At 43.5% G+C, this 25,388-nt stretch overlaps 2 long non-coding RNA genes across 2 annotated transcripts in view; one reads left to right on the top strand and one right to left on the bottom strand.

Moving 5' to 3' along the window:
• LOC146544873 (uncharacterized) overlaps positions 1-25,388 on the top strand; it is a 49,973-nt gene that overhangs the window by 4,493 nt on the left and 20,092 nt on the right. The window contains exons 3-5 of the long non-coding RNA XR_014881884.1: positions 6,257-6,436; positions 7,484-7,542; positions 15,328-25,307. This is a non-coding gene — a long non-coding RNA (uncharacterized LOC146544873). The remainder of the gene's footprint in view (positions 1-6,256; positions 6,437-7,483; positions 7,543-15,327; positions 25,308-25,388) is intronic.
• The window catches only part of LOC109365844 (uncharacterized), a 41,916-nt gene continuing 22,957 nt past the window's right edge, over positions 6,430-25,388 (bottom strand). Inside the window, exons 6-8 of the long non-coding RNA XR_014881885.1 lie at positions 12,676-16,878; positions 11,143-11,282; positions 6,430-10,081 (exon numbers count right to left, since the gene is read on the bottom strand). This is a non-coding gene — a long non-coding RNA (uncharacterized LOC109365844). The remainder of the gene's footprint in view (positions 10,082-11,142; positions 11,283-12,675; positions 16,879-25,388) is intronic.

The following is a 25,388-nucleotide window of genomic DNA, read 5'->3' as shown; positions in this document are numbered from 1 at the left end:
GGGTGGAGTAGAGGGGAAAAACTGTCGAGTTCTTCTCCCTGTCTGTATGTATATGTATCTGGGATTACTCTAACCCAAGAGCAACATCTTGCACTTTACTCTGCATCCCTCTCTGGATGGTGTCCCTTTCTTCTACTGTATCAACCACACCACTCAGCTTGGTGTCGTGAGCTAACTTGCTGAGGGTGCACTTGAGCCCATCATCAGTGTCATTAGTGAAGATGTTGAAGAGCACCTAAGACAGGCCCCCTTGGGGACACCACTGGCCTTGACCTGGACATAGAGCCATTCACCACAACCCTCTGTTTCTGGCTTTCCAACCAATTTCTTATCCACTGAGTAGTCCACCCCTCAAATCTGTATCTCTCCAATTTAGAGATAAGAAGAATGTAGCGGGGGACCATGTCAAAGGCCTTGCACAATTCCAGGTAGGTGACATCATCACCTTCCCTTGTCCATCTATGTCGTTATTCTATCATAGAAAGCCACCAGACTGGTCAGGAATAACCTTCCCCTGGTAAAGGTTGTTGGTTGTCTTGGATCACCTGCTTATCCCTTCATGTGCCTTAACGTGTCTTTTTGGCAGATCTATTCCGTGGTCTTTCCAGACACGAAGGTGAAGCTCGCTGATCTGTAGTTCCTTGGGTCCTCCTTCTTCCCTTTCTTGTAAATGGGAGTGACGTTTCCTTTTTTCCAATCCCTGGGGGCTTTTCCTGACAGCCATGACTTTTCAAATATGACATAGTGTGACCCAGCAACTACATCCGCCAGCTCCTTTAGGACCCTGGGATGCATGTCATCCAGCCCCATAGACTTGCAGACATTCAGTCTCATGAGATGGTCTCAGGCTTGCTCTGCCCTTACAGTGGAGGGGATTTACCCAGTTCTCACCTAGAGGCCTAGGGATGCGAGCTTCAGTGATGTGAGGAAAAACAAGAATCCTGACTGCCAATGAAGACAGAAGGGGAAAAAAAAACCTCAGTACTTTAGCCTTCTCTATATCTGCCTTAGTCAGGGTAAGGGTGCGAGTCTTCTGTGTCACCCTTATTTGAGCAAAGAAAATCAGGGTTTGTTCAGGTTCTTTCTTTTTCCTGTCGTGTATGTGTGTGCACACACTGGTGGCACTGAATGCATACACTACTAAGACCTCTCTTTGTCTGAATGGACAAAAATAGTCATTGAGGCATGAGTCTCATCTCAGATTTGCAGGGCTTCCTTGCCTGCTGCAGAAAAGATGTGGTCCAATGGGGATTGGAACTAGCACACCTCATAAATCCAGTTTAGCACATGGGACTATCTTGGCATTCAAAACCAATCACAAGACAAGATCACATCATGTCCCTAAAGCCTTGTGGAGGATCAACCAGATCTCCTATGTTTTTGTTTACTAAGCTCAGTCAAGTGATATAGAAACCAGAGATTTTTTTTTTTCCTGCCAACATGGATTCACAATGATTGAATAACTCTGTTGTAGGGGATTAATTTTCATTGACAGATATCAATTATTATGACTTAATATGCTTATCAGTCTTAAGGAAATATTTGGTAGTATTTACAGCTACTTAACTAGCAGAAATCTGCTTAATTCCCTTGGATTTGGGTTCTGTAACTCAGTATCATCTCCACCTTTTGTCCTCTCCTGGTAATCCAATCTCTGTTTTCATGTTGCAGTGAGAAACCAAAATGCTTTGTTGTTATCTGTTCTTAGAGCTGCTTATTATTATTATTTTGCTCATCAAAACATTGCTTAGGCATGAAGGCAGGGCCTTTAGTCTAGGAGACAGAAGTGTGTATATATGTGTAATTTTTCCAAAACAAGTATTCTTTCAGTCCATTATGTGGGTCGTACAGTGGGTTTCCTCTCACTATGAAACTTCCCATGGAGATGAAACGCTCGCTTTTACTGTGAGGGAGCCTGGGACAGTGAGTCAGCCAGGCTTATTCCATATTAGCTTGTTCAAGTATCTCTGTTTGCCCAGGTCCCATTCACCTCCTGAAAAACCACAGCAGTGGCTGATGTGGAGTTTCTTGGAGCAACCAAGAAGTAGTTGTTTTAAGTTCAAACTGCTGGACTTCGTATGGGACTAAGTGGCTGAATTGTATGGCCACTGCGATGCAGATGGCAAATTCAAACATAAGCAGTTTGATGTATTTAGGACAAAAAGTACTTCAGTGGAACATGGAATGTACCACTGCCTTTCAATAAATGCAACTAACTTGAAAAGTTCCCTGTACAAGAAAAAAAGCAAAGCAGTTCCTGGGTGTTAAGTGAAATACAGTCTAGCATTCTGGAATAGTTACTTAAACCCAATACCTTATGACTCGAGACTGAATTCAATCACCAAATGTAATGCAAGAACTCTTTATAAGACACTTTATTTCTGCCTAAGATTCTTCCAATGGAAACATTTTAAAATATTACCGGTGTTACATTTATTCTCTACTTCTGATTTGTCCTCCATCTGTATTAGCTGAACAGCCACAGTGCTGATGGACTCGATTCATGCACACACACAAAGTCAGTACCTTGGGGTGCAAGCTTTCATTTGCTTGTTAGTGTGTGTCTGAGGTAGGAACAGGAGAAATAGTGTCTTATTTCTTCTTTATTGTTTTCACTTGCTTAGTCTTCAGATGCATCAGTGATCAGAGTGGAGAGTCTGACATCCAATTCCTTCATTTCACTTGTGTGAAACCCAGCACACAAATGGGAGGTGTTTTCCTTCCATGACAATGGTGCAAATGTTTCTCTGCCTTGGTGGCTTCATCTCTTAGCTGCTCCTTAGTAGATGGATGCTACGCATAAGTGTGACAAGAGTGGGGGGATAGGAATGCATTCCATTTTATAGAGAAGGCACTGAGGTCCTGTAGGCATAGACTTGTTTCTTAAGAAACAGTGCAGAAAATCAACTTGCATCTGCTGCAGGTGTCCAAATGCTTCTCTGGCCTTCTTGTGTCACAGAAGGGATGTGGGTTCACCTTTTTCTGTCCCTGCATCTCCTTGTCACTGGAGGTGCAGTCTAGGGTTACAGCTGCAGTGAGCCTGCTCCCCACTTGTGGAGCCTTGGTGCTCTTGCTTTGTCAGTCTGAATGCCAAGGATATGCTTCACTATAAACAAAACCCGGTCTGAGGCAAGTTATATTATTATGTGTATTAGATTATGGGGCTGGGAGACATTCATCCCAGTGTTCTGAAGGGACTGGCTGATGTGGTTATCAAACCGCTCTCCATCATTTTTGAAAATTCATGGCTGTTAGGTGAAGTCCCTGGTGACTAGGAAAAGGGAAACATCACTTTGATTTTTAAGAAGGGGACAAGGAAGACCTGGGAAACCACAGGCCAGTGAGCCTCACCCCAGTGCCCATGTTCTTATCTCTAAATTGGAGCTATTTGGTGGGTAAGGAAGTGGTTGGAAGGTCACAACCAGAGAGTTGTGGTCATTCAGTCCTATGTCCAGGTGGAGGCCAGTAATGAGTGATGTCCTCCAGAGGACCATCTTGGAACAGGTGCTTTTCAACATCTTTATCACTGACATAGACAGTGGGATCAAGTGTGCCCTCGACAAGTTTGCTGATGACATCAAGCTGAGTGGTGCAGCTGGCATGGCAGAAAGAAGGGATGCTAAACAGAGGGACTCTGATTAACTTAAAATGTGGGCCCACATGAACCTAATGAGGCTCAACAAAGCACAGTGCAAGTTTTTACTTGGGTTGGGGTAATCTTGAGAAGAAAGCATTGAGAGCATTCCTACAGGGAAGGGCTTAGGGGTCCTGGTAGATGAAAAACTTAATGTGAGCCAGCAGTGTGTGCTTGCAGTCCAAAAGGCCAACAGTATTCTGGGCTGCATCAAAAGGGGTGGGAGGAGGGAGGGGATTATCCTTCTCTGCTCTTAAGGTTCCATCTGGATCCAGGTCTGGAGTCCCCAACACAGGAAAGAGGTCGAATTGTTGGAGAGGGTCCAGAGGAGTGCTGTGAAGAAGATCAGAGGGCTGGAGTACCTCTCATATGAAGACAGGTTGAGAGAGCTGGGCTTTTCAGTCTGGAGAAGAGAAGGCTCTGAGCAGACCTCATTGCAGGAGGGAGACTGACATTTTGCACAATCTGATAGGACAAGGGAAGGAGGATAGCTCTGAACTAAAATGGGGGATTCTGGTTAGATGTTAGGAGGAAAATTCGTCCAGAGGGTGGTGAAGCACTGACAGTGCTGCCTGGAGAAGCTGTGGTGCCCCACACCAACTGCACTCCAGGGCAGTTTGGATGGGACCATGGGCAGTCTGAGCTGGTGGGGGGCAGCCCTACCCATGGCTGGGGATTGGGAATGGGTGCGCTTTAGGGTTTCTTCCAATTCAAACTATTCTGTAATTTCATGATTCTGTACCAGTAGAAGTGTTTTCCGTTGGTATGTGTGACTAAGCTGGAAGAATGGTACCAGAAGCTATGGCAGCTAAAGTTCTTAACTTTTTCATTATCTTTATTTTTAAACTTAGTGAGTCCTGTAACGTGCTTCCAGCTGGGTAGTGCTGTGCAGAGCTGATGCAGTATAGGCTGAATGCTGGCCATGGCAGCCAGTGGTGCTGCGGGGATCATGCTGGAGAGCTGTGAATAGATTGGGTCAGAGTGTCAGGCTGACTTGAGGCCAAGATGAGAGTGGGAGTTGTGGGCTGGATCCATAGAGCGCGATACAACCGTACCAGCAGGGGCTTGCATGAGGCTCTGCCTTGAAAATGTTTATGCTGTAGCAGACATATGAGGTACTGCATGGATGCTTTCCAAAGCGTGGGATAGGAAGATGTGGAGAGGCTATATTATCATTTTCCTGACTGTTGCAAGTGCAAAGAATTTGGTAACAATATTTGCTCCAGAGCCAAATTGCTCTCAGACTCCCTCCTATGTTTATTCAGTCAAAGAGAACTACCCAGCATTTTTTGCTTCTCCACAATCGCAAGGTAAGAATTCCCAGACAGAGTATTTTTCTTTCTTTTATTCCCTACTGAAACATGTGTCTAAACAAGTGATAGGCAAACCTTAAACTCTTTGGTTGCATGTTTGACAGGTACCTGATTGTTTCCTCTCCCATCTATTGCCCTGAGTGTGTTCAGCCTGCCTTGGTTCCTGGTAATGGGCTGAGGGCCTCTGGAGAGCAACTTTTCTTGTAAGCTTTTCATCTGCTCCTGGTTTGAAGATGTTCAGGGATCTCCAAACCACAGAGCTTCTGCAAATGCTTTGCTTTTTGGATTTCTGATTGCATCTCAAACCAAGAAGTACAAGGAAGCATCATACTTATTTTTTTTTATTGTTGGAGTGTTTTTTTTTTTTTTTTTTAATAATTACATTAATAGTAACATGAAAAGACTTCATCTCCAAACCTTAACATAACAAAAAAATTGTTATTTATTCAGGTTGAAAATGTAGAGAAGTGACTTGATTTAAAAACAGTTCAAGGAAAGGAAAATTGTTTGAATCCGTTTCTTAAGCTCTTAAAGAACAGGAGTTTAACGGCAGTAGCATGCTGCCTGCAGTGTGCAGCACTGCTGATACAAGGAGTCTCAAAGGGTACTGTGCCATTTTGGACCGTGGTCATGGCTTATTGGGCTGCTTGCTGATCTGTAGGAATGCAGTTAGTCTAATCCATTTGATTTCAGGGAGGTATTTCATGTGGATGCAGAAGTCTATTACAGTGTTAATGGCAGCCCTTTCAGTACCTGGGTCAATAAATATTTTCCTGTTCTAAAATAATGACAGACGCGCGGCTGTTTACTGGAAACACTTGATTTAAAAAAAAAAAAAAAAAAAAAGGAATGAAGAGCCTCTTAAATTTTCTGCTAATCCATTTTATTATCTATCTGACCAAGCAGAGATGTTCTACTCTTGAGGCAGTGAAATATCCAGAGTTAATGACAGTCTGTTCTGTTTGTACTACATCTTCGCTTTTAAAACAGTTTTTGGATTTGGCTGGGACATTCTGTAAGTCACTGCAAGAAAGTGCTTCACTGCCATTTCTAGCAAGTTCTATGCAGCCTCAGGTGCTCTTGTTCTGAGATAAGAAGGTGGTAGGAGCAATCTGGTTCAAAATCCCCAGCTTTGGTGTGGCTCCAGCCTCCCACCTGCCCCACTGGCTTGGAGCTGGCACACAGGAAAGTCTTAAGTTGGGCGCTGTAGCTCCCCTCAGTTTGGAAGTGGAGATTCACTGCTTTAAATTAGGTAAACTGGTTCCTGCTATCCAGAAGTTCATTTTGTTCTTTTTTTTTTTTTTTCCAGATACACTTTATAAAAAACCATTGCAAAACTTGACTCTTCTTTCTGGAGTCAGTAACCAGGCAGAGTAATTCAAAAGAGAGAGCTGGGTTGGGTGAGGAAGAAAACTGCAAACCTCCAACCCTGCTGCAACCAACTCCTTACTGCTAAAGGCCGAGTGAAAGGACAATATTCAGCTCCATGGTAACAGTGGAAGATTATAATTTCCATTCCATTCAAATTTTAAAATGAAAAATATTTATTTGGTTTGATAAATTCCCTCTCCATCTCTGTTTCTATTTTAGTGCAAAAATAGAAACACTCTAGTTCCTATCTTGTTTCCATGTTGGCAGGAGCAGCTGTCTTGATTGGTAGTGTTATAATACGTTTGACTGTGATGTAGCTCCGTTTGTCTTTAGTTTACTACTTGTTTCTTTCTCTCCAAGTGCACTGAATACTCAGAACTGGTTCTGCAGCTGGTGTCAGCTGGCAAAGTCTGGCTCTTCTGGAGAAGGGGGCCCAGACCCATAGCTCATGCAGATCACCGCAGAGCTGGGTATTGTTACTAAGAAAACATTTGGTAATGAGCTATGCACTTAAAGCAGCTTGGGGAGGAAGAAGACTTGGATGTACTCTAATCACAGGGTGACTTTGAGCCACAACTATGCTGTAGCCATGAAAAGGGAAATGCAGTCTTAAGGGACAAATCAGACAGGGACAGTGCACCAGGCACAGATGAGAGTTCAGTTTCAATGCTGTGCACTTTTTTGCTCACTAAGAAACAAAATAAATGAGCTGATGCAGGAGCAGTAGCAGGAACAGGTGGACAAGGACAGCAGGGCCTGCCAACAGAGGGGACACTGGGAGGGGTTAGCTGAGAAAGGCAGTGACCAGAATTCCTGCCTATAAATGTGTCATAGCTAAAAATTAAGGAAGAAGAGTTGAGAATAGTTCTCTAGGCAAAGGGATGCACTAGTACAAAAATGGTAATACAAACTGTTGTGGATGGGCATAAGCTGGAATTAGAGAAATATTTGCTAAGTACTGGTGATTACAAGGACAGTTAATTTCCTTACTTAAGATGGAGCTTGCTAGAGGAGCTCATAGGGCAACGTGAGGCACATAGGCCAGAACTTACAGACATAGCAGTCTCTGGTGCTGAAACCAGTGACTTGTTCCAAGAAGACCCAATGTTGTATTGCGACTTTTCAGGGTAACTTGCCAAATTCTCATTATCTCTTTCATTTGAAGCCTCTGTTTGGCCCCTCAGAGAAGCAGCATTTCCATCAGCAAGCCAGCCAGGCTGACAGGTGAGTAGATCTGATCATCAAGCAAAACTAATGATTGGAGTGGAGACACACTGCTGGAGTTTTGTGTGATCTTCATAGAAAGATAGCTGTGTTTTAATGTAGGGAGATAATAAACTAGTAGGGGGGTGGTGTTGGTGTTGTTTTAGCTGACGGAACTTGTGTTTTAGAAGAATAAGACCATACTAAACTTCTAGGTGTTTAGGAAACCTGAGGATATCTTACTGCTGTGAATCTTTTCTCACACAAGCAGCAATGGCCCCTTAGGAATCATTCCCCTTGAATCTCAGCAGGCAGCCATAGGTTGTGAGAAGGATATTAGAAATTTTTTATCAGGGAAAAAAAATAGAAATTGTATATATTTTAAAAAAAAAAAAAAAGCTTCTGCCTAAGAAATGAATGCTGGGATCAAAGTAAAGCAGGTAAACACAAAGAAATGAAATTATTTTGGGTAAAGCAGAGGGGATGAGTTGCTATGTATGTTTGTCTGCATTCCAGGTTAGCACAGGATGGCTCAGAAAGGGTATTCCTTAGAGAGGTGAAGGCATGAAGGGCATCTCCCCAAAATTAGGCTTCTGCTGGGCCTAATTTCACACAGGCTGTATCTGATGGAGCAAGTGAGTGGAGACTGAAAGTGGACTGACAGAGGAGGGAGGGAAAGACAGAAGTGTGCTCTGTGTAGCTATGGGGAGGTACCCATGCAACTGCTAGGCCTCAAAGCCATCCCTCTGGATTAGCAGATGTGTCACCCAGGCACTGCTTTAGCAAGGAGCAGGAGGATGTCCCATGCCAAGGATAAGCAGCTGGCTGGCAGCACTGACCCCTGAGTAGCCGTCTTCTGAGTATGCTGCTCCACACACAGCTGGGCAGCAGGGAGAAACGGGGTGATGTCAAGAATGAAGGGCTTCAGTCAGTAATCCTTAGCAAGGAGTGAGCATTTCAACAAAAGAGCCATTGTGGAACCTACAGACAAATGCCGGTTGTAAAATGGATGTCACCTTACTCAAGAATGCAATGGCCACTTCCAGACTTAAGAATTTCTACCACGTTTTAGAGGCTAAGTGCTAAAGAAGACAAAGAAGATTTCATCTGACCCAAGAGTTCCTGTAGGATGTAGGCCTTAGCCCATCTTCAGTATACCTTGCTTGGCTTCCTTCCCTCCTCAGATCATTGTCCTGTAACTGATAAAGGGAAGACATAGCAGCAGGATAGAAAACTGAGCTGGCCTGTCTAAGAGTCCTTTGCACATCCACTACTTCTCAACCCAATAGCACATATGATCAACCTTTCTGTGCAACTGTACGCAAAAATAATGCCTCTGTACACAGCAGTATATTGGTGTTACACAAAATAAAGTGATCCAGCAGTTTCTACTGCAGTGTAAGAATGCTGCTAGGGTTGATGGAAGCCACCTCTTTCCCTCATACCTTCCCTAAAATTAGTTGTCTTAGCTTTCTGGCACAAGAGCAATAATATCAGTGTGCTCCCTCGTCCCACCTTCCTTTGCTGTGTTACAGGCAATGGCACTGCTCAAAATGAAATACTGCAGCTTCGTGTTAAACACAACTCACTTCTGGTTGTTACGCAGGAAAATGCCACCTGAGCAATCTGAAATCACATAATCACCATTCATATTACTTGTATGGACATAAAATAGCAGAGGAAAAAAAAAAAACCACCCAAGAAATCTGTGGTGTAACTTCAAGTATGTGTATGAGGAGTTCCATGGTTCCCACTATCCTGTGTAGGTGTTTTGTGATTCCCACTAATAAGTGTTTCAACACCTTTCTTTGTGGCATGTTAGGTTGGCTAAAATAATGCATGGTCCAATCCTGCTCCCATTTAATTCAGTGCCACCATTCCTACTGATTCAGGATTAGGCTTCTGGCAAAGCAGCCCTGCTACATGTAGAAATAGCCATCCCTGTAAATACAGTCTATCTAGGCTGTAGACTTATTGAACTTAATTATAAAGAAATAGTATTTTTCCATTACCTGAATATATGCAGCTAGGGAGGAAAAGCTTTAAAATACAGAAGAGAGAATTAAAAAAAAAAAAGTTAAAAATTGGCATTGCAGTTAAGGTCAGTATAGCACAATCATGGAGTTTCAAAATATATTCATGTTGCAGTTTCTCTTCGGAAACTGTTTTGGACCAAACATGCTGCTCACCATTAGCTCCACTTCCAGTTGTGCTCTCTGTAAGTACCAGACTCCCACAGCTGTGATACAATTTTCCAGGAGCAAAATAGTGTGCAGAACAGCCCTGGAGAGGTGACAGCCAGCAGCATGTTACCTTCATGTGACAAGTCTGGCCGCACAGCTGCACCAGGGGATGGCTGTGTCACAGGGCAGATGCACAGCTCTCAAGGATGAGGCACAAGTTCAGCCCTTCCTGCTAAGCCACTCAACTGACTGACAGAGGAGTGAGAATGATCCAGGACAACAGAAAAGCAGCAGTATTTTGTGAAACGAGGAAGTGGCTTGCTAATGTTAACTGGTTTCACACTGCTGTGAGAGTTGATGCTCCCGGAGAAATGCATCTATAAAGGAGTAAGAAAAAAATCTCTCTTCAATTGATCTGTTCAAGCAGAGGAGGCTGAGTTCAGCTTCTCACAGATACACAAAATGCCAGCTATTTTAGGTACATATGACCATCTTTGCAAGGAAAAAGAAAAACAAGTTCAGAGATAGGAGGGACTTAATTCCCTACATTTCATTTACATTTCAGTAGTAGAAGTCTTTTATTCCTACATCCAAAATCTTCCACTAAGTACTGCATTCAACTCGTACTCAGCTCATACTGAGCAATACACAATCTGCATTAGCTTCACTTTTGTTAGTAAATTCAAAATCAGTCTTAATTTGTTGGACTAAGTCTATGGTGTTATTTTTGTTTAGGAAATATTGGTGATAGAGAGGGCTTTATTTCTTTGTGATAAAAACAAGTCTTGTCCATGATACATGTGCAGGACATGCAGGGAGAAACTCCCCAGAATATGGAACTTTGTCCTGAGCTGCTGAGTTTATTAGCAGTAACAGCCAGGGAGAGCCCACTTCAGCCAGTGGTAAAAACTATCTGTATCAAGACACCACAATAAGGGATAAGAAAAGAAAGTCCTTAAAAGATGTCCTTTTGTACAATGGGTATAGAATTCTGTTTACAACTGTGGGAAGCTGTTGCTGGGTCCCCTCAGTGCTTTGCACTAGGACACCTGCCTCATGTCTATCGCCAAAAGAAGGGTCTTTGTGCTTTCTTAGAATTGAGGTTGTTGAAATACTAATTTGTTTGTGTTCAGACATATTCAGAAATAGCCCAGTATGAAGGATGAATAGTGAGATGAGAAATTTTGCAGATGATCAAATTATTTAGCATTGTAAAACTAAATCCGGCCACAAAGCACTGCCGCAAGAGTTCATGATACGGAGTGACTAGGCAATTAAATGAGTGCAGTGTCAACAAAAGCAAAGCACATGCAGAAACTCTAACTACACTTCAACATCAGTGAGCCCTAAATATAACATCTAATAAAGAAAGTATAGAGTGCTCTGTGAATACCAGTTAAAGCCCATCAGAAGAGGCAACTAAAATGTTAACGATTACCTGGAAATGCAGCAGGAACAAAATAAAAATCCACCACTATAGGAATCATCAATGCAACTGTGTCATGACAATAGCGGGTTTTCTGGCCTCCAGAAGAGTTGAATTGAAAAGCACTCAGGATGAGAAGAGGTGGGAAACAGCTTCCATAAATACAAGAAATGAAGGAGATGAGTTTCCAGGGTGGAAAGGGATGGTAAAAAACAGGAGATACATTCAACATCTGTTTGATCATGAATGACACATAGGAAAAGACAAATAGAAATTGTTTTTTGTGGCTTCTCGTAAGAACTAGAGGGGACCCAACAAAACATTCACGTAAGAAGATTTAAACCAACACAAGGAAGGATTTTTTCCATGCAAAGCATAATTAAATTGTGGAACCCATTGCCACAGGATGTTGCGGAGGCCAGAAGTTATAAATGGCTTGAGAAAAGGATCAAAAAAATTCAAGGAGGATAGATCCATGGGTGGCTATTAAAACACACTGGTCTAGAGGCAGCCTCTGCTTTGGGAAGTCCATAAACCACGGATTGCCTGGAGCAAGAAGGGTACTGTACCAGGCAAGGACCATGCCTCCTCTTTGAATTTCCTCCTTCCACATGTCCTTCTGGCTACGCCAGGGAATAGGGCACTACTTCACACAGTTGTTAGGTGTGACACTAGTCAGGTCCTACCTCCTCTGGTTCTGTTTGGGGGATGTCTCCACTTACCTCCTCTTGAATTCAAAGAAAAAAAAATAAAGCAGAAGAGGGGAAAGAAACAATTCCAGCCCTCCACACACTGCTACTAGGCAGCCTGGTAGTTGTTTTATTTTCTTTAGAATGGACCTTGTGTTGCAAGTGGCAGGAAGCCATGAACCACAAAAATAAAATAATTCTAACCCTAGTGCTAAGTAAGGAAAACAAAGATGGCTCAGCAATTAGCAGCATTATATATGTTGGTACTAAGTAACAACAGATGTCAGGACTTGAGCCCTTTTGCATTCCTTGCAATCCTTTGGAAACCAAAGCCTTTTGACGTTGCTATACATTATTACAGTTATTTTGGGTCTCAGAGAACAGCAAAAGCTCTTTGAATGTTGAAATACATATGTTACTAGGACTGGCTGGGTCTTACCTGTGTCTATCTCACCATCCTGCATACTTCTGCTGACTTAACAGGCTAGTGTGTGCTGTAAAAGCCTGCTCTGTAAAGACATGCGCTGGCCATGAGTCATTAGCAAGCATGCGAAGCTAATTGGCAAAATACTCATAAAAGATTTTGAAGGTGGGTTAATTACAATTCATTACACTGTAAACTGTCCCCAGGCTATTGTTAAAAAATGCAGGAGTTTCAAGGTCCAGTATTTTATGATTCATTTTGCCATGCAGTGAAAAACAGACTCTATATCAAGCTACATTCATTATAGTTAAGACCACAAAATCTTTATTGGTTTTCCCAACATTCCCTCTTTGTTATATGAATTCATATGGACTGCACATTTCTAGCAATTGGCAAGAAAGCATGAAATAAGATTTATGATTTTTTTCTTACCTTATACTCAGTGCAGCATTAAAAACTGCCCGTTCCAATTGCTTTGCCTCCTCCCACCTTGATTCACTTGGGCTGATAGGATAAGGGCTGGAAAATAAACAGAGGTGAATGAGAACAACTTCCCCATGCTGAAGGTTTGGTTATGTGATGAACCAGGTTGCTGCATGTCTGCACAGGAAATTCAGCTCCACAAGAGTACTGATAAGAAAATTGTAATAAATAAGAATTTCCCCTTGTAGTATTATAACTAACAGTTTCAAATTCAGTTGACACATTTATACTAGGTACTTGTATATCCAAATGGATGTAGAATGATGAGATGGCTCTCATCAATGAGCACAGAACATCCAAGAGACCTCGGTTTCATTCTTGCCTCTACTTAGAGGAAACTTGCAAACTTATCCATCAGTTACATGAACCATACAACCCCAAACGCTTTGCAGGATGAGGACCTTGGTACACTTAAGCAAAGACAGTCAAAGGCACAGTTCTGTTATAAGCTTGAGAACTTGGCTTTATGCCTGGGATGTCAGATACTGATTTTTTTCTCATGAAAGGTCTATGAGAAGGAGGCATTGCTATTGAGTAGCTTGGCATAATTCTCAATAATGTTGCGTTGAGGAAAAGTTAACAGAGACTCAGCTGCAACCTTTGAGGGAGCCAAACCAAGTGCTGTGCATCAGTGCCACCTTTGTACCCTTCTCCATGGGTGTTCCTTAGCTCCTGGTGCTGGCTGGCACTTGGGCTCTCCTTTGAGTATTAAGTGGTGCCATTCAGCTGGACTTTGCTTTACCTCAATATGCTGAGCTACATTCAGTTTTGCACAGACAGCAGACTTTCTCCTGTGTTAGCCCTGCCTGCATCTGACTGCACTGTGTCTTATTCAGTGCATTTTCTTTGTAATGCTGTAATGCTATGTGAAGGAAAGTACAGGAATAATAGCAAAGTGGCACAGTCTTAGGCTGCAGCCACAGATAGAGAAACAAAGGAAGAAGAACTGCTTACCTTTAGAAAGCCTCCAGTAGGCAGGGATCTCCAACAAAACCCCCTTACCCTCCATTGCCAACCCTTAAATGAGGTCTGGGAAGGGGTGGATCCAGCTCCTCTTCTTCCAGTCACTCAGGAGCATTGCATGCACCTGAGCTCCCCTGGGTTGGCCCTGCCTTCCTACCAGGTGCTCAATCAGGCCATGTGTTAACATTTCCCCTGCACTCCACCGCTTCATGGTGTGAAGTGATGATTTGAGCAGATTGAAAGTAAGCAGTGCTTTGTACAATTTGCTCATCACAACATAGATGGGCAAAATATAAGACTACTGATGACTGGTTCTTGGTTGAGACTCACGTTCCTTTGTGGGGCAGTTCTTGATGGTTCTCCTGCAGGCACATAGTTGCTTGGACCAGAGAAGGTTCAGCTTGCATTCCTTCAGTCTCATATAGTCCACAGGGTATCATGCTGATCTTACAGTGATACTGGAGCACCTTGATGTCATGTTGCTCCTCAAAGAGACTAACGGAGTAGCATAGATGTTTTAGAGATACCAGAAGGGGTAGGTCAGCCCTTCAGAGGGAGATACAGGCTACATTCTTATCCTGGGTCAACACTTAGGCTTGCACTGGGGTATATCCAACTGCCTGAACCACACCCATTGGCCCAATATCTGAAGCTGCATAACTCTATCAGGTATCAAAGAGGGTGGGGGGAGTCAGATTTGCTATAGCAACATGATTAAGGTTCCCTTCACAATGAAAACCAGAGTGTTGACCACGATATCTGCAGGCCACCTACTGGGGAGACTACCAATCTGCCAGCTTCCAGTAATCTCCCCCAAGGTACAAGTAGGCCACACCATTTTGGTACTTCTTGCACCTTCAAAGGTACACTCTATTTTATGGGAATCAGGTTCTAGATTTTCAGGATCAGGGAGCAGAAAATTATTTTCATTACAATTTGGGGTCTTACTTATTATCAGTGCCCAAAGTTTGGATAAGAGCCACATTGCCTGTAGCATCTTCAGGGCACTAGGTCTGCCATCCCTAGCCCTTTTATTCAGGTCCCCTAGGTACAGCAGTAATAGCAAAGTGGCACAATCCTAGGCTGCAGCAAATGAGAACAAGCCCAAATGCAGCAGCCACAGACAGAAAAAAAATAAATAAAATTGCTTACCTTTAGAAGGTCTCCGGTAGGCAGGGATCTCCAACAAGACCCCCTTACCCTCCACTGCCAACCCTTAAATGAGGTCTGGGAAGGGGTGGATCCAGCTCCACTCCTTCCAGTCACTCAGGAGCATTGCGTGCACCTGAGCTCCCCTGGGTTGGCCCTGCCTTCCTACCAGGTGCTCAATCACTGGTTCAGGTAACATTTCTGCTATACTCTCTAAGACAATCACTGTTGGTGGTATTTCCAGCTCAGCTGAGCTAATTTGGAGTTTATATAGGTTCCAGTAGGCTCTAAATATATTGTTATTTACTAATGCATAATGTTCAGTTGACGTGGTCTGCTCCATTTATGAATTCAACTCAGAATCCAGACCCATGTGGTTCTGGGATGTTGCAGAACAGCCACCTGTGGAATTCAGAGCTGGATTAAAAGCCAGCGTTAAGCACAAGTAGTAAATGATGGAAGTAACTAAAGTCTACTTCTCTTCCCTAGGAAAGCTATTGATGACGTGGATGGATTTGGTTGCTTCAGTTAATACGCTACTTCTGTAGTGTTTTGAGGTGATGGGTGAGTGGAATACTGAAGAAAATTCTTACCCAAAATAATTCAGCTGCTGTTCTTAGCTTTTTTCCTACTGAAAACTCTAAACCTTTCACTGAAACGGAATATTTCTGGATGCAAAATATTTTAATCCATTGAAGAACACCTTCTCCTTCACCAAAATGCATCTATGGAAAAAACCCTCACCAAGCCTACCAGCTAGATATTAGGCAAGTAGAACTATCAGTTAATTCTAGTAAAACTCAGCAACAGATTTACTGTAAAGAGCATTGTTTTTGTTTGCATTAATTTAGTGTAAATTGATAAATATCTTGGGTTGGCTATTTTGTCTCAAGTTTTCTCAGAGAAATTGGATTTTCTTTATGTGATAGCATCAAAACTTCTATATGTGTTGGGACCAAGACACTGTTTAGCTCAGTTTCTAACAGAGGCACTCAAGAAAGAGTAAAATTTAACCTGATCATTTATGATACTTGTACTGGCTGGCACACCAGCCTCCACCGCTGCTTTGTAACCTTCTACACTGACCCTCCCCTATTGGAGTGACCAGAGGCTAAGAACAGCAATGAAGCCTGGGAGATGGACTGTGCAATATGAAACTCAATAGGAGCTTTTTCCCACCAGGCAATCCTCTGTATAGGATGTGACTTTTGCTTCGCCTCCTGAAATGCTCACCCTACTGCACTGGCAGGGACCCCCAGCCATTGTGCCAGGCATGGAGCAAAACCCAGAAGGAGTTTACAGCCCAGTGGCCAAAGCTCAGCAGGGTTTTCACAGCTGGTGGGCATTTGGAGTGAAGGGTTTGGATATCAGATTTCAATGACAGTGATATTTATGGATGCTCTGACTAATCTCTGTGCCTGAGACATAACAACTATATCCAAAAACATTGGCAAATACTTCTTTTGCTTTTTTTTTTTTTTAAGAATTGTAACTACTCCCATCTCACCTGGAACTAGTACATGAGCAAAGTTCATCATGACATTTCAGCAACATCAGTGCTGTTATTGGACAGCCCTGCCAGTGAGCAAAATGGAAGCAAAGGAGGAAAAAATGAGTGATCAAAATTTTCCAAACTCTCACAAATACTTGTTTCAAGCAGTGGAGAGATTTTGCAAATGGCAGGTGTCTGTATTAAGTACTGAATTCTCCACTTTCCCTTTGGTATCATTATAAATAGGGTTATTTGTTTTTAAAATAGGCATTTTTCATCATTTCTTCATAGGGTCATGCCTCTGTAAGGCTCACAGATGCTGAATTTGGACAGTACCTTTTAACCACAATATATGAAGCTCCAAAATTTCAGAGGCTCCATTAAGAAGATCATGCAGAAAGTGGGATTTTTGCCATTGGTTTGATTGGCTCCAAGATCACATCCTTGCTGTTGTTTGGAAGTCATCTTCAATTTGGAAATCATCTTCAAAAATGTTGTGATACATTGCTCTCAGAGGAGATTCCTGCTACTTCATCGTTTTGACGAGGCTGTAAATAACAAAAAAGCTATACTCATCAAGTGCTCCTCCAGTCCCTGCTGAAATCAGAATAGTCAGAAATGGGCAACAGCAAAATGTTAATCAAATTCCTTCAAATCTCAAAAGAAATGTTGAGTAGAGCTTCTCCGAGACTGCAGAAAACTGCCTGTGGAAAAGTGTCAACGTTTCTCTTTAACATATTGTGTCAACATTTGGTATCTATGAATCAGTTAGTGAAGTGGTAGGAAAAAACAGAAAAACACATTTTTATGGATGTTGGGAATATATATCTATGATGTAAATATAAAATACACGCATCTTGCTATCTAAAATATATACACTACCTATATAGACAAAGCTTTTCATTTGCCAACTCTGTATATAGAATTATTTATGTATATTTATATACAAGAACACAAAAACTTTCAGCCACTGCCAGTTTTGCACCAGCCACTTTGAAGGCAGATTTGTTTGTTTGTTTAAGAAAACCTGTTCTGATGAATGACCTCATCTAGCTATGGACTGGATGCCCCGTAAGAAATTCTGGATGGGCAATATGATGAAATATCTCTGTGTAGGGGTTTTCAGATTTGTTATGATCCACTGGGGTACAGTCTTCCACTCCAGCAGATGCTGAGTCCCATTGCCATTGACCGTGTGCTAGAAAACAGGGAAAAGATGTGCAAGCATTTGGAGGGGAGCTTGGCCCCACTGCTGTCTGGAAAAAATCCCATTGACTCTGACAAACCAGCAATTCACCTACAGTCCTTGGAAGATTTTTACAGAAGTGCAAATAACATGCCGTGTAAATCCTATAATCAAAGCCTTTCCTATTGATTTTATTTACTTTTACATTGTGTATGATACGAAAATTGAGCTCTTTAAATTCCTGTGCTTATTTCAGGCCCCATGGAAGAACTATTTCATCTGTTTTCATTAAAGCTCATGGGTGCTCCTACGTCAAGGTTGGTGAAAGTACCTTGCTGAAAGCTTCTCATGCGGATTTTTTCCTACAGTAATTCAAAGGGATAAGACATCTTACAACTGGCTTTTATAACCTTGCAAAAAAAAAGTCTGGCTCAAAAGCTGCTTTTTCTCTAGCAGAGAGCTGAGCTGCTAAGAGATCTGTAGCATTCCCCCTCAATGAGCCAAATCCTGCAGCTCAAAGCAGGGAAAAGAGTCGTAAATCCTTGCAGACGAGAGGCACCACTAACTGAGAGCCCAGCCATTGCTTCTGGAGTCAAACGGCTCACCGGAAAAGTTGGCATTATCACCAGCTATCATGGAGCCCTACAATGAATTCAGATTCAGGTCCCTTGTATGACCTTGGACAAGGTGTGTGCAATCCTTCACTTCCCCATCTAGAAGATGGTGCTAGTAACACTTGATTTGCTCATTATGTTTATTTAAGTTATAAACACCTCCAGGCAGAGGCAATCCCTTACGACGTGTCTATACAATGTCTAATAGAAGGTCCTTGTCTCAGCTCAAAATCTAGATACTACGTGGAGGCAAAGAATAGTACCTGGCAGAATGCAGATTTCAAACGAGAAATCTAACATCACATAGTTCTCATTCTTTCCTTCTTTTGGCACATGGTCCTTTTCAGGATGACAAATCCTGAGGTCCCTCTGTTGCTGACTCCCATTAAAGTTTACTTTACACTCACTGGCAGTTTGTCTTAGAAGTGTCCCAGGATTTCCCCTTTAAATTTTAATTAAAGGCTATACAGTCAAAAAGACAGAGTGGACTATAGCTGGTCCTGGAGTTGCAGAACCAGAGAGCTTTATGATGAAATTCAGAACAAGAAGAACAAACAGGAGGAGGAAAAAAAATGAAAGGAAACGAGGGAATGCCATCAAAGTCTTTGAAAGACAAATTCATTTTACCTTTGTCAATGACTGTGGTTTTCAAGGATAAAGATCAAAGCAATGACCGTGGGCAGAGCTATGACAAATGCCGAGATCAGTCTGTTAAACCCTAGCATTAGTGTTACAGTTAGACTGGTGTCTAGACTAGCAGTGGGTACTCATGCCAGGTTTGGCAAGCACAGCAGTGCAGTGCTTGCATCAGAGCTGTAACAAGAAAAATGAGGCATCCAAATTGCAGAGGGGAGGAAGCAATTGGATTCCAGCACAGTGGAACTTGAAGAAAGGAAGTATGGAAAAAAGAACAACAAAAACAACAACAGCAGAACAAAATGAAATAAAACAATCCACAGCCATACTATTGCCTGAGCCCAGGGAAAGACAGCTGAGAAGATGTATCCCCCATACTGGTTTATGCTTTGTGATTAATGTACACAAAAAGCTTAGATAACTGGGGGAAAGTAATGCCAAATTCTTATCAATACAGATGAGCTGGCTTTATATTCCTCCATCTCTTTCATGTGGAAATGAGACTGCATTTGATGAGGCCAAGCTCACATTTGAAATAGCTCAGCTGGGATGTGTGTGTGGTGAGGGTTCAGGTGCCTGCATGGAAAATTGATACGGCTGGATGGACTCAGATGCTCTGGTCTTCCTCTTCTTTGTGAAGAGGGCAGTGAGCTCCTGTTTGTGGGATGAAGACAAGCTGAGGTCTGAGTGATGGACTGGACACGGAAACGTTGCTGGCTGATGAGGGGCAGGGCCCCTCATAAAGTGTTTCTATGTTCCTCCAGACAATTCTTGCATGGACCTTTCATGGGCCCTTAAATATAACTCACTGCCACGTCCTGCGTTAGCACGCTGGGGCCAGGCTTGCTCTCACACTGCTCAGTGTGGGCTGCAGGCACAGCCAGAGGAGAGGAGCAATGTGTTGCTCTGCCTGCAGCCCATGCCTGGCCGTGCCTGGGGATTTCCTGGCCCGAGAGTGCCACACAGGGTTGGTAGAGGGATAAACACCAGAAAAATCTGCTGCTGCCTTGGAGCTTCCATCTGCATGGCAAAGCTTGCACGCAGCCCCCATCACTGGAGGATCTGAAAACTCTGCAGATACTTCCAGGCATCTACTTATCATCATAGTTACATTGGCTTCCACCAGTCATTAAGAGTTCAAAAGAAGCTGCAGACTAACGTGGGCAAATGCAGTCTTCAGTGAGAGCAGACAGACAGGAGGGAGTATTTTCCGAAACCCAGCTGGTTTCAGCTGAGTTCATACAGGGTCTTACACTGTCCGTTGTCTGAAGCACAGTGTAGTACTTGCTAGAAATAATTAGCTAAGACTTAGACTGGTCTTAGCTAATTGTGCTATTCTCAGCTCTGCTACTGACTCACCTGCACGGCCTCAGGCAAGTTGCTTGCATATTTGTGCCTTAGTTTACCCACTGGTAATACCAGAGATAGTAACAGTCTCACGGAGCAGTGCAAGGATTAATTAACTAATATTGGGAAAGCAGTTTGTGTCTTGACGCCTTTGTGCCTTTGTTTACCCATCAGTAATGTCAGAGATAAAACTGTCTCATGGAGAGGTACAAGGATTAATTAATTATTTGAAAAGTAGTTCGAGATCCCTGGATGAAAGATTCTAAGTGAGTAAAACATATCATTAAGAACATCTCCCGGTCCTCTGTGAAGTTAAAATAAAGCTGGAACTTCTTAATCATTCAAATAATTAAACCATAAATATTGTTTATTTTAATCTCGCCTTTAACAAAATAATCTAATGTAGGCAGTGATACCAGCCATAGAATGGAAAATGTTTCAAATTCAGGAGACCTATCAATTTGAAGAGCTTGATTCTTAATTACTTTTTGATTTCTATCAATGGAAAGTGAGAGCAATTGTATTTACGAATGCCTGCGAAAGCATGGGGTAGCTGGGAGGATGCCCGCAGTTCTTCTCTAGGGTTTCAGCCTTACATATGCACATAGGTATAGCAGCTGTCTACAGTGCTTACAGTTCCTAACGCTATCCAAGTAGAGGACAAATGTTAAGTCCTCTCAGTCACTTCCACGGGGAACTGTTGTATCTAGGGGGATAAAATGTATGCAATTGGCTCTCTTTTTGTCTCTTTCTCCTTCTCTTGTTTTTGCACATCTTTTCCTTTTACAAACTATGAATGGAAAGAAGTTGTTTGCAGAATCGAGGTCATGATTTTTAATTGAGTGAACCCTCTTTTAAGTGTAGCTACTGCTGAGAACTTGCTAGCACAGCAACCTGCTGTACTGAGCACCCAAACCTCCACACCGCATGAGTTTTTCTTTGGCTCAGAGAGACTCGTCTCAGCCTTTTTCTTTCCACTTCTCTTTGCTTGCAGAAAATTTTGCAGCAATCTCTGCTGTGTGGGAATACAGGGAGGAAGAAAGGATGTTATTGCTTTCCTGAGCGACAGCACTTTCATTAGTTAAATATCTTGCTGTCTTTTTCACGCTAGTTCACCTTCTACTGAATTTTCATCAGTCTGAAAGAGGCCTTTAGGGCCATTTGAAAGTAACCACCAGATAAAAGTGATTGTCATCCTCCCTATGTGGCAGGCAAGGAAGCAGACACAGGTAGACTGGTCACACAGGAAGGTGAGGAGGGACCCGATGACTCAGAGCTTTTGACTCGCAGCTGTCAGCTTTAGACGCCATTTCAGCCAACTATAAAAGCACATGGTTATCTCTGACCTCATGAATAATCCCACTGATTTAAGCCATAAACTCAAGCATCAGGCCCTTAACCACCTCACTGTGCTTGCCAAGAGCTGAGTGCAGGTCTGGATAGGCCCAAGTAATTGACGTAGAGGAATAGTAAGAAATGGTAGTTTCTCTGGTGCAGGTTTCCTGGTAGCTTTTTTGTCAAAGAAGGCGAATATGGATATGGATGTGAATATGGATAAACAAGTGGTCTGGTCACTGAGATGAGGGCCCTCTGGGGATTGAAGTAGGTCCTGCAGAAATTGCCCTGCCTTAAGGGGAGCTGCTTAGATGAATGCTGTGCTGTTGACTTTGGTGGCATTTCCCCAGTGAGAGATGCCCTAATCATAGAATCATAGGATCACAGAATATCCTGAGTTGTAAGGGACCCATAAGACCACTGAGCCCAATTCCCAGCTCTGCACTCTGCACATCTCTACCCAAATTCATTGTCTGAGAGCAGTGTCCAGATGCTCCCTGAACTCTGGCACTGGGTCTATGCCCTCTGCCCTGTGCCCACCACCCTCTGGGGCAGACCCTGTCCCTAACCTCAAGCTGTCCTTCCCCTGGCACAGCTGTTCCCTCGGGCCCTGTTGGTGTCACAGGGAGCAGAGCTCAACGGTGCCCTCTGCTCCCTGTGAGGAACTGCAGCTGCCATGAGGCCTCCCTTCAGCTTCTCTGCTCTCAGATAAGAAAACCCAGGGGCCTCAGCACTCCTCGTATACCTTGTCCTACAGACCCTCTTCCATCTTTGCATCCCTCCTTTGGATGCTGTCTAATAGCTTTACATCCTTTATGTGCTGTGGCACCCACACTGCATCCAGTGCTGGAGGTGAGGCTGTGCAGAGCAGAGGGGATAGCCCTTCCCCTCACCCGGTGAGCAGCATTGGGCCTGGTGCCCCCCAGGTTGGCTCTCCTGGTGCCAGGGCACACGGCTAGCTCCCATACAACTTACTGTCAGCCAGAGCCCCCATCCCTGTCAGTGGGGCTGCTGTCCAGCATCTCACTCCCAGCCTGCATGTACAGCCCCCAGCACAGAATCCAGCACTGCTCTTGTGATTATGTAATAATCCCTGTCCTCAGGTTTTTCTAGAGAAGAACCAGGGTCTCCTAGGAAGGGAATCTGTAGATTCAGTGATAACAACTGTCCTTTTCCTGGCAGAGATTTCCTGGGTGCTTGATCCTTTTTCTCTGCAGAATGACCTGGATGCAGAGTCTCACCCACAAGTAGAGGCATTCCTCAAAACTCTGCAGCCCAGTTCTGGGTACTGTTTACTGCTCTACAACTGCTTTTGACCTTGCCCTGGAGAGTGTTCAGAGAAGGGCAGTGAAGCTGTGAGGAGTCTGGAGCACAAGTCTTACTGGGAGTGGCTGGGGGAGCTGGGATGGTTCAGTCTGGAGAAGAGGAGGCTCAGGAGTGACCTTATCGCTCTCTACAGCTGCCTGAAAGGAGGTTGTAGTCAGATGGAAGTTGGCTTCTTCTCCTAGGTTAACAGTGATAGGATGAGAGGGAATGGCCTCAAGTTGTGCCAGGGGAGGTTCAGGTTGGACATTAGGGAGTAATTCTTCTCCAAGAGAGTGGTCAGGTGTTCAAAGAGGCGGTGGAGTCACCATCTCCGGAGGTGTTCAAGGAACGTTTAGATGTTGTACTGAGGGACATGGTTTAGTGGGAAATATCGGTGATAAGTGGACGGTTGAACTGGATGACCTTAGAGGTCTTTTCCAACCTTGGTGATTCTGTGATTCTCTTATCCCACACCAGCTGTCTGGAAGCCCACTCAGACTTGAGCTTGCAGCATAGACATACACATTTTAAGGATGGGGATGAGAGTATTTTCTCTGCTACACAACTGCATTGCATTTCACTCAATAATCCCAGTCCATGAGTGGAGTTCCTCAGCATAATATTAACAACTTCTTAGAGCATGTGCAAGAGAGAAAAAATCTTATGTAAGCCTTGCTAGATGGTCTGATTTGCAGTGATTGGGCAAGCATGCCAATGGGCGGGATGCATGGACTTCATTTCACTGATAATGGCATGGATCCGCACATCAAAACAAGCCACTCCTGACTTTGGTTTGTGCATTATATGATCCTCCAAAGGCTTCTAAAAGTATATCACTTAGATCTCATTCCCATGTATCATTTCTGTCTACCCTGATCTTGGGTGCACTTTTCACTGGAGTAGTACAAGATATAAAAATATCAGCCTTTCTTTATAAGCCCCCAGTTTTGATAATTGAAATCCAACTCATTAAATTCCAGTGACCTTTGTTCTCACTATCTCACTGATAACTGTGGGTTATCAGCTCTTTGGCTGATTTCTGAAGCAGTTTACTCTGTAGTAAGAGATCCTTAAGAATCAGCAGCCGATACATCTAGACTAGTCACCATTCACTTGGCTACAGAATCCCCTCAAGCAGATGCTGGAGTTCGCAGTCTCAATTTAATTCTCCCCTCTTTCATTTTTTTCTAGGAAAGCAAGGGGAAACAAAACTAAGAAAGGATGGAAGGGATGAAGGACTTGACAGTCTGACTCCTACTCTGTGCCCTGCCTTCATACTACTGCCTGACCTTAGGCAAACTGCATCACAGGTTCCCTCAGATACAGTAAAATACAGCATTCTTTCCATACAAACATACAGGTGGAAAGTGTTACTAGGCATTTATCATATTGCTTTTTAAGATATATATTCCAAAAAAAACAAAGTATGAGAAAATAAAGGGTTACATAACAAAGAGTAGAAAAACACTAACAAATATTGTCTCAAACCTTCCCTTTCAAGCAACACACAAAAAGCAATGGAGGCTACAATGGACAAATCCTCCTCTGACAGCAGGCCGATCAGACAGAGAGCCATTCTCTGAATCCCAGCCTATTTCATGCCATGCAAAATCACTGCGGGAAAAGACTGACAAGCTTCAGACAGCTCATAGCGCTGTACCTTTGCTCATGGCAGCAGTGCCAGCCAATTGCTAGCGTCTTGGTGTCTGGCCAAAGCAGATGGCAGACAACTGTCTGAAGCTGGGACCTGGGAAAATGGGGATAACATCAGGAAAAAAACAAAAACATCTTACATACCTACTACTCCCACCTCATCCCTCTCTGGGGACATGCCTGCTCACTGTGGACTGAGTCAGTGGCTGGTGTTGTGGTCCTTTGGTGCTCTGCATAGTTTCTGCATACTTGCAGTCCTGGGGCAGTTAGCACATCTCCTACCTCCCATGCACAAGGACTTTCCAGCCAGTGCCACAGACCAGCGCCTCCCTGGTGGCTCAGAGTCGAGATGAAGCAACAGTACCCACTCGGGAAAGTTTGCTGGCCCTGAAAATCTTCCTGAACTTTTTTTGGTCTTAGGTTACCATGACATATCTGCCTGGATCTGGGTTTTGATTCTCCATTCCATAGCTGTATCCCAGGCTGGCTGGGGTAGCACCTTTCCCTCAGAAAAGACCTCAACTGAATGCTCCGTTCCCAGGGAGAGGAATGGGGCAGTGGTTGTGTTTCAAGGGTGAGAAGATGGAAAGGATGTTTGAGGTCACTGGCTGCAAAGGGGAGCTGCAGGGCTGGTGATGATGATCAGGAATCATATTATTTTTTCCCTCCCAGTTTCTATCTCCATGCAGATATTTGCAGCTCTCCCCACCCAGCTGTGCCATTTCTCTACCTCGACCTTCCCAGCACTCCCCAGGCAGGTCCTGGCCCTTCACTGTGGTGTGGCAAAATTCAATCTTGCCTACGCAGCTGAGAAACTTTGGCTCTTCATAATAATACCAGCTTGCCTGCAGGGAATAAGGTGGAAGCTGGACCACGTCAAGATCTTTCATATTCTGCAAAGGTATGTTTGCAAGACACTGGTGGAGAGCACTATGCTGTGACAGTAGAGAGGTAGGACCAGCTCCCCAGCACAAGGAAAATG

The sequence above is a fragment of the Meleagris gallopavo genome, chromosome 2, assembly GCF_905368555.1.
Source record: "Meleagris gallopavo chromosome 2, MGAL_WU_HG_1.1, whole genome shotgun sequence".
NCBI classification, from domain to species: Eukaryota; Metazoa; Chordata; class Aves; order Galliformes; family Phasianidae; genus Meleagris; species Meleagris gallopavo.
This window is presented reverse-complemented; position numbering and strand designations above follow the sequence as displayed.